The 16113-nt window shown below is 47.3% G+C and overlaps 1 long non-coding RNA gene across 2 annotated transcripts in view; it reads right to left on the bottom strand.

The window, feature by feature from the left end:
- LOC138117354 (uncharacterized) overlaps positions 1-16113 on the bottom strand; it is a 234995-nt gene that overhangs the window by 32841 nt on the left and 186041 nt on the right. For both annotated transcript variants that reach the window (XR_011154618.1, XR_011154617.1), the window contains exons 4-5: positions 3184-3493; positions 1971-2104 (exon numbers count right to left, since the gene is read on the bottom strand). This is a non-coding gene — a long non-coding RNA (uncharacterized lncRNA). The remainder of the gene's footprint in view (positions 1-1970; positions 2105-3183; positions 3494-16113) is intronic.

The following is a 16113-nucleotide window of genomic DNA, read 5'->3' on the forward strand; positions in this document are numbered from 1 at the left end:
CTCAAGCAGATTTAGGGTTGCTGCAAAGAGCCTAGAGGAGGAAAAAACCCTTTCCCACTCCAGCTAATAATATTTCCAGATAATCTGTTTGAGGTAGCACCCTCTGCAAACCAGGAAAGCCTTTAAGAGCCATTAACACCTTTATTCAGACTTCCTCATCCTCCCCCAGACAAGCTGTGATTAATTATCCAATCCACCCCGATCCCCCTGGGAAACGGCTCTCGGTCGGGGCGTTCATCCGAGGATTTGCAGGGTCCCTCTCTGAGAGCAGCTCCTGCTCCCACCACTGGCTCCCGATAAGCAGGAAAGGGCTGCTGGGGAATAAACCACTTCCAGCCTTACACTTCCATCAGCCAGGGCACTGGATGAGGGGAGGGCAGGTCAATATGGGGTCTTGGCAGCACTCAGGGCTTTTTCTTTGGCTGGTGTCCACAGACACCATGCTTACTGGGAGGGTGTGAGTGAGTGGGCACTGGTAGGGCTGGCATGTCCACCTTGTGGAGCCATGGAAAACCTGTAATTAAGGAGACACAGCAGCCTTCCTTACACCTTCTAAGCTGAAGCTCCCTGGTTTTATGACACTTGAAGGAGCTCCTTTCCATTGGACTCTGTCCAAGAACTCACCGCCATGCACTGCATGTTGTCTGCTGCTCTATTTGTACCTGGCAGGGGCCAAACCTCAGAAGGATTCTGGTCCACCACCTCAAAGTAGTATCTGCCATCACTGTTTTCTACCATCCACCTCTAGAAACCTTCAGCCAGGAAATAAAACCAGAGAGAACAGTAGTATCTCAGGGGTCCCAGAGAGTTTTGCAAATGAAAACTGTTGTCCTCTCGTTGTTCTCTTCTCCTCATAACCAGAACAACATGCTTAGGTCATTTTCAAACAAGATTACTTAAGGTTCAGCATCTCGTGTGCTCTTTGACAAGATGCCAAAGAAAGAGTGAGTAGAAAGAGAGAACATTTCTGCCAGATGGGTGCCAGCTCCCCCAGGATGCTTCACAGCCCCAGGTGTTGGTTTGCATCACACCTACACACTCTGCTTTCTGGGCTGGGCTTGATTTCAACACTCCCTTTATTTTTAGCCACACTTTCAAGAAAGGGGAAAAGAAAAATCTCAGAATCTCTGCAGCTTCCTGAAGCCCTTGAGAAAGAGAAAGCTGAGGAGCGAGCAGGCAGCTGGGAGGGTCATAGTCCTCCTCCCCGCTGAAGGCTCCCGCCAGCCCACGAGATGTCTCTGCCTGTCTTCCAGTCCATGTCCAGGAGCAGTGGTCATCCATTAGGCTTGGCCAAGTGCTGGAGAAGTGCATTCCACTGCGGAACAGGGCCATGCTCTGGTTCTGCCCATGGCCAGGGCACAGGCGTTACTCCCTCTGTGTGTTACTCCTCCTGCATCCAGCCCAACGGCAACAGGTGCTGCAGATCCAGCACTTTCCACATGGGTCTGGCCACTACTGGGATAGGAGATGTGAGCTAAAAACAGGTGCTGCAGGAAGTGGCTTGGGTGACTTAGTAGGTGGCACCTTCCCTCTAGCAGTGTGATGAAACTGCTGAGCAGGGAGCTCCGGGCTCTGAGCTGCTGCAGGAGTTGCATTTTAATGACACCCAAGCTCACCACTTGTGGTCATCCAAGATCCCACTTCTTGCAAGGGTGGAGGTGGCAGCTCCAGTGTCCCAAGCAGGCTCCAGTCTCCAATTATGCTCTGCTGAGCCAAGATCTGCAGGAATTTCCACTGGACACATTATTCCTCACTTTTTTTTCCTGCTATGACTACTGAGCAGTTTTCCCAGGTGCCAGAAAGCAGCATTTACCAAGGTATTTCAAATTCAAATGCCTCCCATTGTCTTGAAAGGGCTTTTCCTGTTTTGTCCCATGCTTTCTCTCTAGGGTCCACCAACCCCAGTGTCAGCTTCAGTTGGCCGGTGTAATTCTCTGCTCAGCTGTTGGCTTTGCTCTCCTCCTACTCACCCTGAGCCGTGAAGGTCATGGACATCCCCAGCTTTGTCTGAGCTGGTGCATCACAGCAGACTCCATCTGCCCTGTTCTCCATCACCACCCAGGAAGGTATCAACTGCACCTTGGTCCTTGACAGGAGATGCCATCTGCTACCAGAAAAGGAATAATCGATTATGAGACTGACATTAACGAAATATGAGATTGTGACTTGGGGCAGACTAAAGCCATAGAAAGCATTTTAAATAATTCACCATCCTGAAAGTAAAGCATATTAGTGGGAAAGACATTAAGGTCCTTTCCCAGTGGCATTAACTTCTATGTAACCAGAGCTGATACCACGAGCTGAGAGCAAAATGAGACTACTGCTGGGTAGGGAATCTTGGCATTTCAAAATGTATTTGAAAGTCACAGTTTTCCCCCCACCCTTCCCACCAAAATTATTTACAAACATTAAAATATTTTGTTTTGGTAGTATTGCCTACAAGACAACTAAATCCAAAATAAAATAAAAACACAAAATGCCGAAACAAATTGCAAGTCCCTGAGATGTGTGCTGGCAAAACATTCATCCAAATGACTGCCTTCTGCAAAAATGCTTCTATTTTGGCAAACCCACAGTTTTCCGGGGGTGGACTGATCCACCAGAGACTTCTGAACCCACAGCAAGTGGCGACGGAGGCTGAAGAGAGACACTGTGTGGGAGGCAACGTTTAAAATGTCGCCGTTTTGCTCTTCACTTGAAACCACTCCAAGGGCCGTGGGGAAAGCGTTTGAGAGCAAGAGCTGTGCTTTGGCTGTCTAGGAAAGTTGCTGCCAGTGCCTGGGCAGAGCGTGGGGTTACCCAGAAAAGCCCTGCTCATCCACAAACAGCCCTGGAAGGGTGAATGTTACCCAGGCAATTACTTTAAAATTTATCTCAGCGATTAAATGCAATTGTGCTCACACAGCAGATGTATCTGTGTTGGGTAAGCTAAGCTTAGCACAAGAGGCTGTTGAGAATGTTGTGCTGGTGGCACCCACCTCAGCTGCTGTGCTGTTGGGGGGGGCATCAGGAAGGGACTGCCACGGCCAGGCAAGGGGCATCTTCATTATCTTCAGTATTCATATTTTCTTGGCAGAGGCAGCTCTTCAGAGTAGAAAAGTGCTTCCCTTGGCTTGGGGGTAGGAGTGAATGAAGGATGCACAAATGGCAGGAGTTTGGCAGCTCTGACCCCACACAACTCACCTGCACGCACACTGTAGGTACAATCATGGGTCAGGCCCAGTGATGTCTCCTCTGGGATGGCAGAACCTTTCCAGGCTTCTTGGGAGACCATGTTGGCTTCTGGGTGTCTATGGACGCCTTGCAAAAACAGCCTCATGCAAAATTCAGACTCAGTTCCTTCCCTTGATGTTGAAATCGCTGTAGAAATCCCAGTGGGAAATTCCTCTGAGGTGTGACAACACTTGAGGGACAACAATCCCTCCTGCTCCCGCTGGGCCAGGACATCCTGATGCTCACAGGGATGCTCTAAACAAGCCAGGTGAGGAAAGACCTGTGAGAGAAACACCTTCTTGTGGTTTCACCTTAAAAGGTCAGTTCTGTTACTTGTCATGCAACGTGCTCAGAACCTACCACAGGTGATTAAACGCCAGGGAGTTATTAGATCACACACGGATAATCCTCCCTGTCCCTGGCAACGTGATTCATTATGATTCATAAATTCCAGTGGTGTTATGGTTCCCAAATGGATGCAGTGTGCTGAAAACGCTCCTTGACAGCTTTAGCAACCGAAAACCACGAGGGGCTGACACAAGCAGCACAGGAGACACTCCCCACCAAGGCTGATACCCACGTACCCATTAAGGGACCTCCTTAATTTTAAGGCCAAAACAGGGTTCCTTGCACCCTTTTCCCCCAGGATGCTGGGAGATGCATGAGCCACCTGGGAGGTGGCAGGGGACAGAGCGGTGACACAGTGGGGGGGGGGGGGGGGGGGGTGAGGGGCGGCAGCCTAGAAAGGGGCACATAGGAAGAAGATGTTATTGGCTGGTTAGGGAGGGAGAAAGGGCAGAAAGAACTGAGGTTTGTCTCCTCTATTTCCACAGCAGTTAGCTTTGGGTTAGGGGTGAGTCACAACAAAAGAGTTTGATTAGAGAGAGCTTGATTTGTGGAGCGGGTGCAATTAAAACCTTGGATCCTCAGGGTCGGTTTTAGTAGCTACATTAAACTGAATCAACTCCTGCCTCACTGTGGGCCATGGAGGGGCTGTTTCTGCCCTTCCACTTTCTTTGAATTGCTCTTGCTGCAGCTCTTCAGGTCAAGGCAAAATCCAGCTGAGCTGCTGAGGATGAGCAGGAGCAGTGTCTGTGTCCCTGAGCATCAAAATGGCAGCACAGAACAGGCCTGAGAAGAGGTGAGCTAATCCAGGGATGAAATTCCTTCAAAGACTATTAAATACAAAGGCAAAAATGATGCCTCAGGAAGATCCTGGGCGCAAACTCGTGTGTGGGCAGCATGTATGCAGGAGACCTGAAGGAGCTCCTGCGTCATCTTTTTCCAGAGGCATCTGCTCTGGCTACTTTGCAAGAGAAGAAAGGGGGCTGGTTGGGCTCTGGATGTGATTCCAAATGGTTCTTAGCTGAGATGAATAACTGCCTGTGGATGTGGCTGGATCTCTGGAGAGCATTGCAGTCACCCTGTGTGCTCTGACAAGTAAGAAACATCAGCTTTGCCCCAGGCAGCAGTTTTGGGTCCTCAGTAGGAGGAACTGGAAGCTCTGGGGTCAGGAGCAGCCACTGCTCCCCAAAGCTCGCCCGCCACTGGCTCACACACCCCTCAGGCCAGATCCAGGGCTGACCCCAAAAGAGAAGCACCATCGAAGCTGAGATGAAAGCCTTGTGCCCATCCATCCTGATGTCATGAAAATTTTGCTGCTGAGATTCACTGGTGTCACCAAGTTCATGGGTATAAAGCCCCGTTAAATATTTCATTCTCATCAATTGCTTGCTCTAAGTGCCTTCTGAGGAATTCATGGGAATGTTTTCTATTTGACACAGAGATACTTTCAATTATGAAAGATGGCTAAAAATAAAAGGAAATTATACTGTTCAGACATCTCTGGAGGTGGAGACAGGAGAGGAAACTGTCAAGGAGAGCCAGGGAAGAGATTTTTGTTAGAGGTAGAGAAAGGCTACTTATTTTTGCAGACAGAAAATGTCAGGAGGCAGCCTGACTTGAGAATCTGGAATCTGTCAGTCACCTTCTCTATTAATAATTTGACCTCAACTGTTTAGGGTCTGAGCCAGAGAACTGGAGTTAAGAGTCATGTCAGTCTCTTTCTCTGGTTGCAAGGGGTTTGATCACTCTCTGAAAATTCTCAGCAGTAGACCTTTTTTTGAAAATGTGTTTTCCTTTCTCTTTTTTTTTCTTTCTTTTTAAATGTAGGACCCCAGCCTGTGACACTGAGAAGACTCTTTTTGGGCTTTCCCTTTAATGTGAGAAGCTGGGGCTGATAACCTGGGGCTTCTTATAGGCTCAGTAAGTCCATGGGATGTTCTGATGCTGATAAAACATTTACATTTTGTAGAAAAAACAACCTGTCTGAGAGCAGGGCTTGAATCATCAATCCTTTATGGATCTCTTATCCCTTTGAGATAAGAGATTTATTCCTCTGACACCCATAACAGGTTACTTAGCTTTTCTTACAGACCACTGTCAGAAGGACATGGCTGAGCTGCAGTCACCACGTCTCCATACATTTTTAAATTTAAGTTCCTAACTGAACATATATAAAACATGCTGAGAGCTTTTGGTCTGCTCTGGCACTGAGTAGAATGTGTCTTGCACTCCATACAGGCGACCAGAGAAAAGGGGGGCAGCTGGAAAATGTAACTCTGAAGCTGTAGATGATTTGGTGTTTGTTATCTCTTATTTCTTCTCCATAGCAAATCAAAATCACTAGAAAAATATTAAAATTACCACAAAAGGGCACAGTTTTGTTCTGTAGATGGAGCTGAAAAGTCTCTAGACCTTTCTTCCACTCCATAGCACCTGTTTTTAGAGATGCCTTTAGCAGAGTGCTGTTCTCTCACTGATTTGGGCTGTGTTCCCTGAGCCACATGCTCTAATTTTAAGTGATCAGGGGCTTAATTAGCTACACTCTTCCTTGTATTTTGAGCAGCCATTTTAAGTTAAAAATACCATGTGTGCTCAGTGTTTTGGAAGAGCATTCCTGTGCTAATCCAAATGGAAAAGATCTTCAGTACAGTGTGTTTTCTGCAAAATCACCACTGAAGAGTGAAATGGTCCAGTCAGTCCCTGGTACAACTTCTTCTAATGGCAGATATGTTGAGCCCTGGGAGTTCAAGGTGTCCTTGCACACACTTAGGCTCATAGAGCTGGTGTGAAATGTAGATAATCAGTGCTTTCTTTCTAAACAGCTGCACTCAATCATTTTTTTAGGGGTAAAAAACTGTTCTCTGTTAACCAGCAGGACTGACCTGCCTGCTGCCACACTTACAAGGGATCACAGGGGAAGACTGCAGAGTGATTTTGAGATAGGCATCTTCCCATTGCATACTAACATCTTTTCACCAGGACTCTCCCCTGCCCAAGAGGCTTGCTTGTGGGGCTCCATTCCCTCATGAGCAGCCCAGGGCAGTACAGTTGTCCTGGGAGGCAAGAGATGACAGGAACCATAATGAAGCTGGATGCCAAGGGAGAGATGCTCTGCTGGAGCTGTGGTGCAGCTGGGCTCGGGATAGACACTGACCTTCAGAGCAGAGGGAGGAATTCAGACCTCCTGTTAAGAGATTATTTCCCAGTACTCTTTCTGGCTCTCCCTCCCCTCAAAATTTGTCATCTTTTTGACAGATCTAAGGAATAACTTTTCAAATGAAAATGCTTCATCCATAGTCTTGCCTGGGAGTCACAAAGTACAATTACTAAGTAATCATGGGAAAGACCTCTGCCATAGGAGATGACCCAGCACGGCGCACGATCTCTTGGGGAGTTCTGCACATTCCCATCCTCCCTTTGCTTTCTCCTCTCTCTTCCCATTCCTCTGGTTTCCAATGAGATAAGGCAACTGTACCACCACCAAAGACACTTTTACTACCCCTGCAAAGCTCCTAAGCACCTACAAAGAACCAGAGATGTCCCTGGAGGCACTTTGGGATGGAGAGTGTGGTGGAGCGGGCCCCTCATCAGGAGTCCTGCCAGTGTCAGGACACATGTGGCAAGGGAATGGTGCAAAAATTGTCTGGTGCAAGCAAGCCTTGGCAGGGTTTGTGCTTGTATAAGCAGGAGAAGGTTTGCTGAACCTGCTGGGGAGGCAGCCCAGTGGTGATGTAGCTCTTGCAGAGCTGTACCTGTACCCTGGGACAGATACAGGAGCTCACCTCCAACAAAGGACCCACCACACTGAGAACAAGGCCTGATGCTGGCTGGTGAGCAAGGGCTGCAGTTAAAACCTTGGCCTGAGAGGGAAAAAAGGTCTTTGTGTCATGAACGGTCCCCAAAGAGTGTCCCTTAGGAGAATGCAGCCAGCAAGATGAAATTGCCATTCATGCTTTTTAGAGATGTTCAATGTACTAGGAATTCAATTAAGAAAATGTTCCACTGCAGGAAGCTCAAAAATTATCATTATTGTAGAGGAAGGAAACATTTTTAATGCATTAATTTTTTTAAATGACATCCCCTCAGACAATGAACTTTTCCTTGCAGCACCCAGGCCAGTAAAGGAGAGCAGTTTTCTTTAGCAATGGGGAGCATCAGCAAGAAGGTTACAGAGATGATACAAAGAAGGTTTTCTGTGGGATGCAGAGCACTGGAGGATACCAGGCTGGATAATGGGCCCTGAGCTGTTGGCTAGAGGAGATGACAGCACTGGATCCTTGATTTGGCCGGTAATTTGCTCTACATCTTTCCACTTCAGGAGCCTGACTTAGATGGAGGCAACATAAGTGGCCACCACTGACTCAAAAAAGGCTGTGAACCCAAAGAAAAGGGTGTTTCTGTGAACTTCACCATATCCCCAGACCAGGGATTTATGGCCTACGTGTCTTTTTGTGTTTGCAAAGTGCCAATAGCCCTGATCCAAGGAACAGGTGGGCAGGTCCCTGCTGCTGCCTTCATACCCAGGAAATAAAGCAAGGATTCAGTTCAAAGCAAAAGGTGTTCCCAAGCATCTCCTCAAAATAAGTCTGGATGGGGGAGGTGGGTTGGGGTTTTTTATTTGCAGGACAAGATATCACATGGAAATCCAAGAATAGACTAAGTTGCAGGGGAGGGAGAGGAGGAGGAGGAGGAAATCACTGCTTTTGCATTTCTTGTTCCCTTTCCAAACCTTGTGCATGCCACAGTTTTAATTAATAACTCTGTCGCCCATTCTAGAGTTCAAACAAAGGAGGATAAGGAGGATGTATTCCAGGCACGCAGGTACCTGGGGAAAATGGAGTGATGGCTTGTGTTTCGAGGCCTCATTATGGGCCTCCAGCTTTTACTCAAAAGTTGTTCTCTGCCAGGAATTATCTGAACTATTACCTCAGGAGGTCACTTTGAAGCTGGGCTCAGATAGTATTTAAAATGAAAAAAAAAAAAAGTCAAATACATTGTCTGGAGACTAAATAAAATAAACAGACACACAAACACAACTAGCAGTAATAACATTTCTCTGCAAGGCTCCTTTGTCACTTATATCTCCCACCTGACACAAGCCCATGTGCAACCACTGCCACCCTCTTGACACCAGGCTTGGGAGAGTCCTGCTCCCAGACCAGCCCCAAGAGGAAGAGACAAGTGTCAGTGCCCACTTTGGAAACTGAACTTGCAGGGTGTCAGTGATGCTCTGTGCACAGCAGCAGCACTCAGGCCCCTCTGCAGGCACTGTGCTGTTTCCCAGTGATGGCTGCCTGCTGGAGTTCCCCTTTGACCTCACTTCGGAGCAAGGAGCACCTCAGCTGTGTCCTGCCCTCTCCAGGAGTGCAGCTCTGCTCAATCTCTGCCCCATGTGCTTTGGGTTCACTGCAGAGCACCAGGCCTGTTGACCTTTCTCTCTGCCACACCCCTGCTGCATATCTCAACACACTTCCCACCTCCTTCAGGTAGGAACATCCTCCTTTTTACAGGCTGGGAAAGCAAAACCTCCCAAGACCATCCAGAAATAAGAGGCAATCTCTGCAGGCCCCACCGACCTCTTTAATTTTTGAGCAACTCTTTCCCCTTCGGGCAAGTCAAAGAGTAACTAAAACTATCTGCAAATAACTTCTGTGGAGGTAGCGAGTGCCTCGTAGGAAGTTGCTGATGTGACACATTCAGGCTGTCACTGATCATCACTTTCCTGCACAGACAGTTTGATGACACTGCTTTCCTTAATTGCACCAAAAATTTAAGTCAGGAGATCAACAGTGCCATGAAGAATTTACAGGGAAAAGAGACAATATCCACCCACCTAGGAAGGCTGCTCCAGAGACAGACCCTGCAACCAGGGCTCAGATGGTTGGTAAATGAAATGATGGAGCGAAAAAATTGTCTGAAGCTGCTGTTTCCATTTCCATGGGGTTTTAACAGCAGGAAAGATTTGATAACTCTGCATATCCAGTGGCAGAGGCTGTGGATATCGTTGATTTCCTTCTGGCCATTCACTGTGCAAGTTCAGCCTCCACAGTACCTGGTGAGGACCCAGCTTGTGATGGGAGGGACATCCCCACTTGCAGCCCCACCAGTTCCTTCTTCTCTACTGTCTTAAAAATGTACACGTAAAATTGTTTTTGTTGACCTCACAAAAAGGAGCTTTTTGACAGCACTGAACAAAAGAGGAGATATCATCATATCCAGAACACCAGCAGCAGAGAATAGTGTCTGACCATCACACTCATTTGCCCAGGCACTCTCTCAGCCAAACCTGCCTTCCAGCATGTGAAGGTAAAGGCCTCTTTGATTCAGCGTCCAGACAAGACACAAACTCATGTCCCAGTCTCCACTATCTCCTTTCCAGAAGCTTTGGAGAGGCTTAGATAAAGGCACCGGCACAGTTCATGCCCGGGTGAGCTCCTCATCCCAGCCTACAATGTGCTTTTCGAGTGGGCAGTTTAAAAGGATCAGAAGGATGAGTCAGGGGAAGGATTTCATGACACACCAGCACATTTGGTGGCTGAGGAGAAGCGTGCTGGTGTAGGAGAGCAGGCCAGCCATAGGGAGCTACTAACAAATCTCCAAAGGATCCAAACATTACAGTGCAGAAAACCAGGGCCACGATCCTCCAAAATCAGTGTATAAGGAGCTGCCAAGGGCTTCATGGGAAGGACTTGGAGAAACCCAAGCTAAAAGCCAGAGGTGTGGAAAAAAACATGCACCAGAAGCAACCTCCAGGACAGGCACGGATGGGTCCAGGAGGGTCTCTGGTAGCACAGAGCAGAAAAAGAGCAGGTAATGGGAGAGCCATGGGCAGGACATGGCACATCAGGCTGCCCCAGAATGCTGCAGAGTGGGTCACCAGCATCTGCCTGAGAACAGATGAAATGAGCTTCAAATCAGGAGCAGCTGCTGCCCTAATGGAGTTCTAGACACCCCCTGGGGGTGTGTGAGAGCATGAATGCTTCCAAACCAAAACGACCCAGGAAAATGTAAAAGGCAAAACTTGGCTGAGGGAGCAGAGGGTGTCTAAGAAGTTCTGTTTTGTGGGTCACCATACACTGCTTCAACTGCCTTCCCCTCAAAATCACAGTCCTCACTGCAGTTATGTGGACAGAGCCAGTCCACAAGGACACAGAATTTAAAATCCTGGTGACAGCCCCCGTTTGCTTCCAAGGAGCAGAGAAACCAGAAAAAGCACAGTGCAGTCAAATGCAAAAGCATTTGCTCTTTCAACACCTACGAGCACATTTTTCTTTTTATGATCCGTTTGGAAAACTGTGTCTTCTGCAAAGAACAAAAATAATCCTCCCGTCAGGCACCCCGAGGCATGGCAGTGGTCCCAGAAGCAAATCACCAGCTCCAGATCTGCGTGACGTTGGGAAGCCTAATGAGGGTGACATGTTCTGCCACGCACGGAGCACACCTTTGGGTAGCGCGGTGAGGCAACAGCCCCGCTCAGAACCGGGAGCTGCAGCTCAATTCTGCCTGATCCCACTTGCTTCAGCCGCCACAACGCTGCCAGCCCACCACCCCACACCCACTGTGCTTGAGAAACCCTCCTAAATCACAGTGTTTCCTTTTTTTGGCGCTGCCAGATGAGTCTCCAATACACCCCAATCTCTGCCTTGAGGCTGTTGTTCTGAACAGCCTCCAGTATTTCCTCCAGTGCCTGCAAACTGGTAGAAACTGAGGGTGTGTTTTGGGGTGCCCTTGAAGGGTTTCAAAGTCTAAGGAGCATGTAAACATGAAATAAGTGTGGCTCATTTGGGGGGGGGGGGGGCATTGCTGCCAAGGCAGCCAGGCAGAAGTGTGGCTCCTCATATGAATTGGGATCCCATTTGTGTTAAAGCAAGAAAAAATTGCCAGCAAAGTGAGATTAAGAATATTTATGGATCCTATTGGCTTGATGTATGTGTCTCCCCAGTGATGGAAACTGAGTACAAAATTAAGAAACTTTAACAATCTGTGGGGGAAAGGAGACAGACAGCAATGACTTTTTAATGCTTTATACATTTTTTTTCTGTGAATTTGGTGCTTGCAGAGAGCAATTATAATAAAAGGTTTGAAAAAGAAGGTGAATATAGCAATGCTTTGTCTTTCTAAAAAGACCAATCCATCCTAAGGTCTCAAAGCACTTTTCAAACTCAAGGAGATCTTAACTGCAAGAGCCATAAGTAAACTTCTGTCAATACCAAACCCTTCTCAGATGCAACAACATCGTGACTTATACCTGTCCTTCAGGTGCTCTGGACATTGAGAACACTCTGCTTCTCTTCTCTCAGTGCAAAAACCTGTATGCACAGAGCTTGAATTTCTAACCCCCAGTGCTTCCCAAGCTGTCTCGAGCAGAGAGCACACCATGGTATAGAGCTGTGAGGAGTGAGCACGGAGAAGGATTTGAGCACAAGCTTTAGAGGTTAGGGGGCTAAATGATTTTTACACTAAATGTCCACAGAAAAAAACCCAAACCACTAAAGAACGGGTATCTAAAATGTCTTCATGGGTGCAGAGGAAATAATAGAGAGAAAGTCTGAAATGCAAAAGGAAACCTAATAGAAAGCTGGACAGGCAAAGACACAACCTGTGTGTTCTAGATCCAGCTAATTACCTACTGGATTAATTTGTATTGCTTCCTTTCTTTGAGAGAGGTTTACTGTGGTTCAACACCAGCCTTTGCCTAATCAACTTTAAATAAGTCAAGATGAGCCTGATTTAAAATTTGCTGGATATCTGTACACCATTCTTATAACTGGTATAACCTCTCCTCTACTGGTGGAGCTACGTGTGTTGGCAGCTCCATAAAAACTGGGTTAATATTCCAGCATGAAGCACTTTCAAAGGAGACCTGCACACCTTCCTGTTTCCAGGAGTGCTCAAAACTGTATCAGATTTGGCTTTAAAAGCCTCAGTGCTGCTGGTTCCTGCATACCAGGGCACATGAGTACTGCTAATTGGCTTAGGTAAGCTCCCTCCACAAGCCTCAAAGTGCCCGATGGAATCACACACCCTTTTCATTCACAGCCTGTTTCCCAACGCTTTTGGTGTAGCTTCCACTGTCCTTAAATGGGATTCCAGGGGCTGGCATTCCCCCATCACACGCCTCAAGGATCAGAAGTAGCCACCTTTCCCCGCGTTTCTGCAACTCAGATGTAGCTCCACCAAACTCTTGCTCCTCCAGACTTTTGTCTTCCCACCATACTCCTCTGTAAGCTAAAGCTGGTTCCCAAGGGACAGGTGACCCTTACAACCCCCAACCATAACATCCTTTTACGCATATTCGGTCCAAGCCCACACTTCTAGGTAGGACATCTGCTCTTTCCTGGCTTTGTTTTGTTTTTGTGTTGCACAGACAGTTCCCTGGGCTGCTCCAGCCTTGGGTACAGTGGCAGCTCTTTGCAAACATCTCCAGCACAAGCAGGGGCTGCAGCTGGAGCCGTATCTGCTTGGCCTAAGACCAGATCACAGGAAACAGCAGCCTGCCCTGCAGAGATCATTTCCACCTTTGTTAGCTTTTGGCTCCAGCATCTATTTTGATAGATGCTGAACTCTGAAGCTGTTGGTAAGGAAATGGAAAAGGGGAATGGCCATGCTTTAACTCTTGCTTGGCAGCAGCATTAGCCCACGGTGTAGTTTCCATGCACTGATGTTGATATATTTAACTAAGACAAAAGAAGAAAAAAGGAAAAAAAAAGAAAAAAAAAAGAACAGGAGCTACTTGCTTAGAAAAAGGCATCACTGAGCCATGTTCCAGGGCTGATGCATGAACATGGAGGGAGGAGACTCAACGAGGCTGGTTGTTCACAGTGCCTCTCATTTTTGTGGATAGGGATAGCCCTGCCCCAGCACCCCATCCCAGGAACCTTGGCTAATGCCTAAGTGCTGAATTTTCAGCCTGGAAACACCTCAGTAAGGGCAGCTCTCTCTCCTCTTGCTCCTCTACAACCCCCACCAAAAGAAAACAGAGCCCAAAGCACCAGCAAAGACAGAGCAGGGAGAGAATGGACACAGCTCCGCACGCTGCACCCCATCAGCTCTGCCAGCTCCCCTCACACCACCCCGGCCCTGCAAAAACACCCTCAGAGCTCTGTGTCCACTGTCAGGCAATGACACACATCCTGAATTCCTCTCACATCTGCCAGGGAAGTGCAAGGAAGTTTTACAGTCCACAGAACACGATCCTAAGGTACAAAGCTATGACAAGAGGAGCTCAAGGGTTAAAGCTGGGCTTTACTTTTCTGCTGGCATTCCATCAAAAGGCATTCCACCCCCAGCATTTCAAATTACTCCAGATAAAGCAGTAACAAAGATGCAAAACTGGTTTAGAAAGTACCTGATAATTTCCTTTTAAACTTCCACTTCAGAGCAAAAACCTTCTTGCTTTGAAATAAATGGCTCTGGACAGGCGGAGGTGGGGGATATACAATGTGTCCTTCTCCTAAATCATGTTTGAACTGGAAAAAGGAAACAAACTTCTGAGGATTTGCAGCCTCAGTAGCTGGGCATATCCCTCCCTCAAGGATCTTTATCTGCTCATCCTTCATCACAGCTCTATTGCACAAAAAAACTGAAGAAAAAACAAACTTCCTGATTCAGATAATCATATGGGTGGATTGACATAGTTACAATTAATTTTGCTATAAAATTAATCCAGAAAACACTGAAACAAGGGAATGTAACCTAGGACCACAAAGTTAAAGAGAAAAACCAGGAAAACCTGGTAAGGTACATACAGCAAATTTCATCTAAATTAACTAGAGGTGGACAGCAAAGGCAGATTAGTTACCACACACTAAATTTCATTGTTGGACCCTTCTCCAGAATGAACACACGGGCTGTAGGGTTTGGTGCACAGCATGGATGTGAGGACTTTCAGCATCAGGACTGAGCCACTGAACTGCCCCTAGTTCCTCTGCAGTCTGTGGGAACTAGGAACCCTTGGTGCTTCAGCTTAAAGGTGCCACAATGTAAAGAAAAAGTACAGAAAATGTACGGAAAGCCTCAGAGAAGTTGCTCATCTTTGTGCCTCGCTGGCTGCTGAGCACAAACACTGAAAAAATAATGGGAAATGATGGCTTGGCAGTAACAAAGGCAGGAAACCACCTGTTTAGCATCCAGCTTCTGCCCAAGCTAACACGCACGAGAGAGCTACTGCCTGCTGGATGGAGCAGGTGACCCCACAAAACTGATGGCCCTGGAAGAAAAGTTGTGGCAGGGTCTTGACGCCTGTCCCCTGGCCAGCACTTGCTCTGCACGTGTCGAGCACAAGGAGGATCCTCTTGCTGCTTGTGGCCTTTGTGGAGATCCAGCAGGGGGGTGAACACAGGCCATTGGTGCAGGAAATGGAGAAGAGCACCCCAGGATCCTCTGCATCGCTGTCACCTCCTCAGCTTTGCCCTTTCCATCTGTCTCCTAAGCTGGAGCAACACATTCACGAGGTGAGAGGCTGGCTGAGCCAAGGCTGGGTGCTCCTGGGGTGTCAGAGACCACCAGTGGTGCGGGCAAAAAAGCCTCTTGTGGGCTTTGTGGTGAGCAGAACCCCAGAGAGGAGTCATCTGCTTGAAATAGCACGTGTCACGTCACCTGTCAGCTGGCATGGGGCACGGCAGCTCCGCTCAAATAATAGCAACGAAACAAAGCAAACAAGAACAGGGCTTAGTCACTTGTTCGAGTCTCATCCCCTTTTGTTTTTACAGATGTGCAGTTCACGGAAATGAGATGATTAGCTCATCAAAGCATCTGTCATCTGAGAGACAAACCAGCTTTTCACAAATGCATCCAAGTGACAAGACCTGTCGGATGCAGGCTGCAGGGAATCTCTCTGATTCTTATTTTTGGATCTATTATAATCAGCCTTACCAGCTTATTAGTTATCACCAACACATCAATGGGGAAGGAAAAGATAAATACATAAAAACTTGTCATGGCAATCTGAAAATGGTGGGGTTTTTTCCTGAAGGAAAAAAACCCCTTGCACTTTTACAATTCTTTCTTTTAACATAACCTGTACAGCTTGGCCTTTACTCCTGGAAGATTTAAATGACTTGCCAAATTATTTAAATTGAATAAGTTTTATTTTTATGTTCTTAAAATTGGGACACCTTAAAATGAATGCATCTGGTGGTCACAGGCTTTGCCAATCAACAGCAAAACTACCAGTGTGTTTAACACTGGACAAGTGTTTTGCTGCTTTTCCAGAGCAGGGGACAAAGAGTGGTCAGATATTTAAAAGCTCTTGACTGGGGCTCAGGGGATTTGAACTGAGCATCAATCTCCCCCTTTCATCACAAGAACATCAGTCGCCGTGTCTGATGGCACCTCAGGGCATCCCTGCTGTCTTATGCACAACGCTTGTGAGCACAGGGAGGGGTTTGGATGCAGCTGGAGCCACACTGATGATAGGGCTATATAGAATCCTAGAATGCTTTGGGTTCGAAGGAACCTTAAAGATTATCTAGTTCCAGTAAAGGGACATTTAGTGGCCTTCAGGATGCAGCAATGGAGCAGAAAGGGATTCAAATTATTTTTTTAAATAATGAA

The sequence above is a fragment of the Aphelocoma coerulescens genome, chromosome 12 (genome assembly GCF_041296385.1).
Source record: "Aphelocoma coerulescens isolate FSJ_1873_10779 chromosome 12, UR_Acoe_1.0, whole genome shotgun sequence".
In the NCBI taxonomy this organism is placed as follows: Eukaryota; Metazoa; Chordata; class Aves; order Passeriformes; family Corvidae; genus Aphelocoma; species Aphelocoma coerulescens.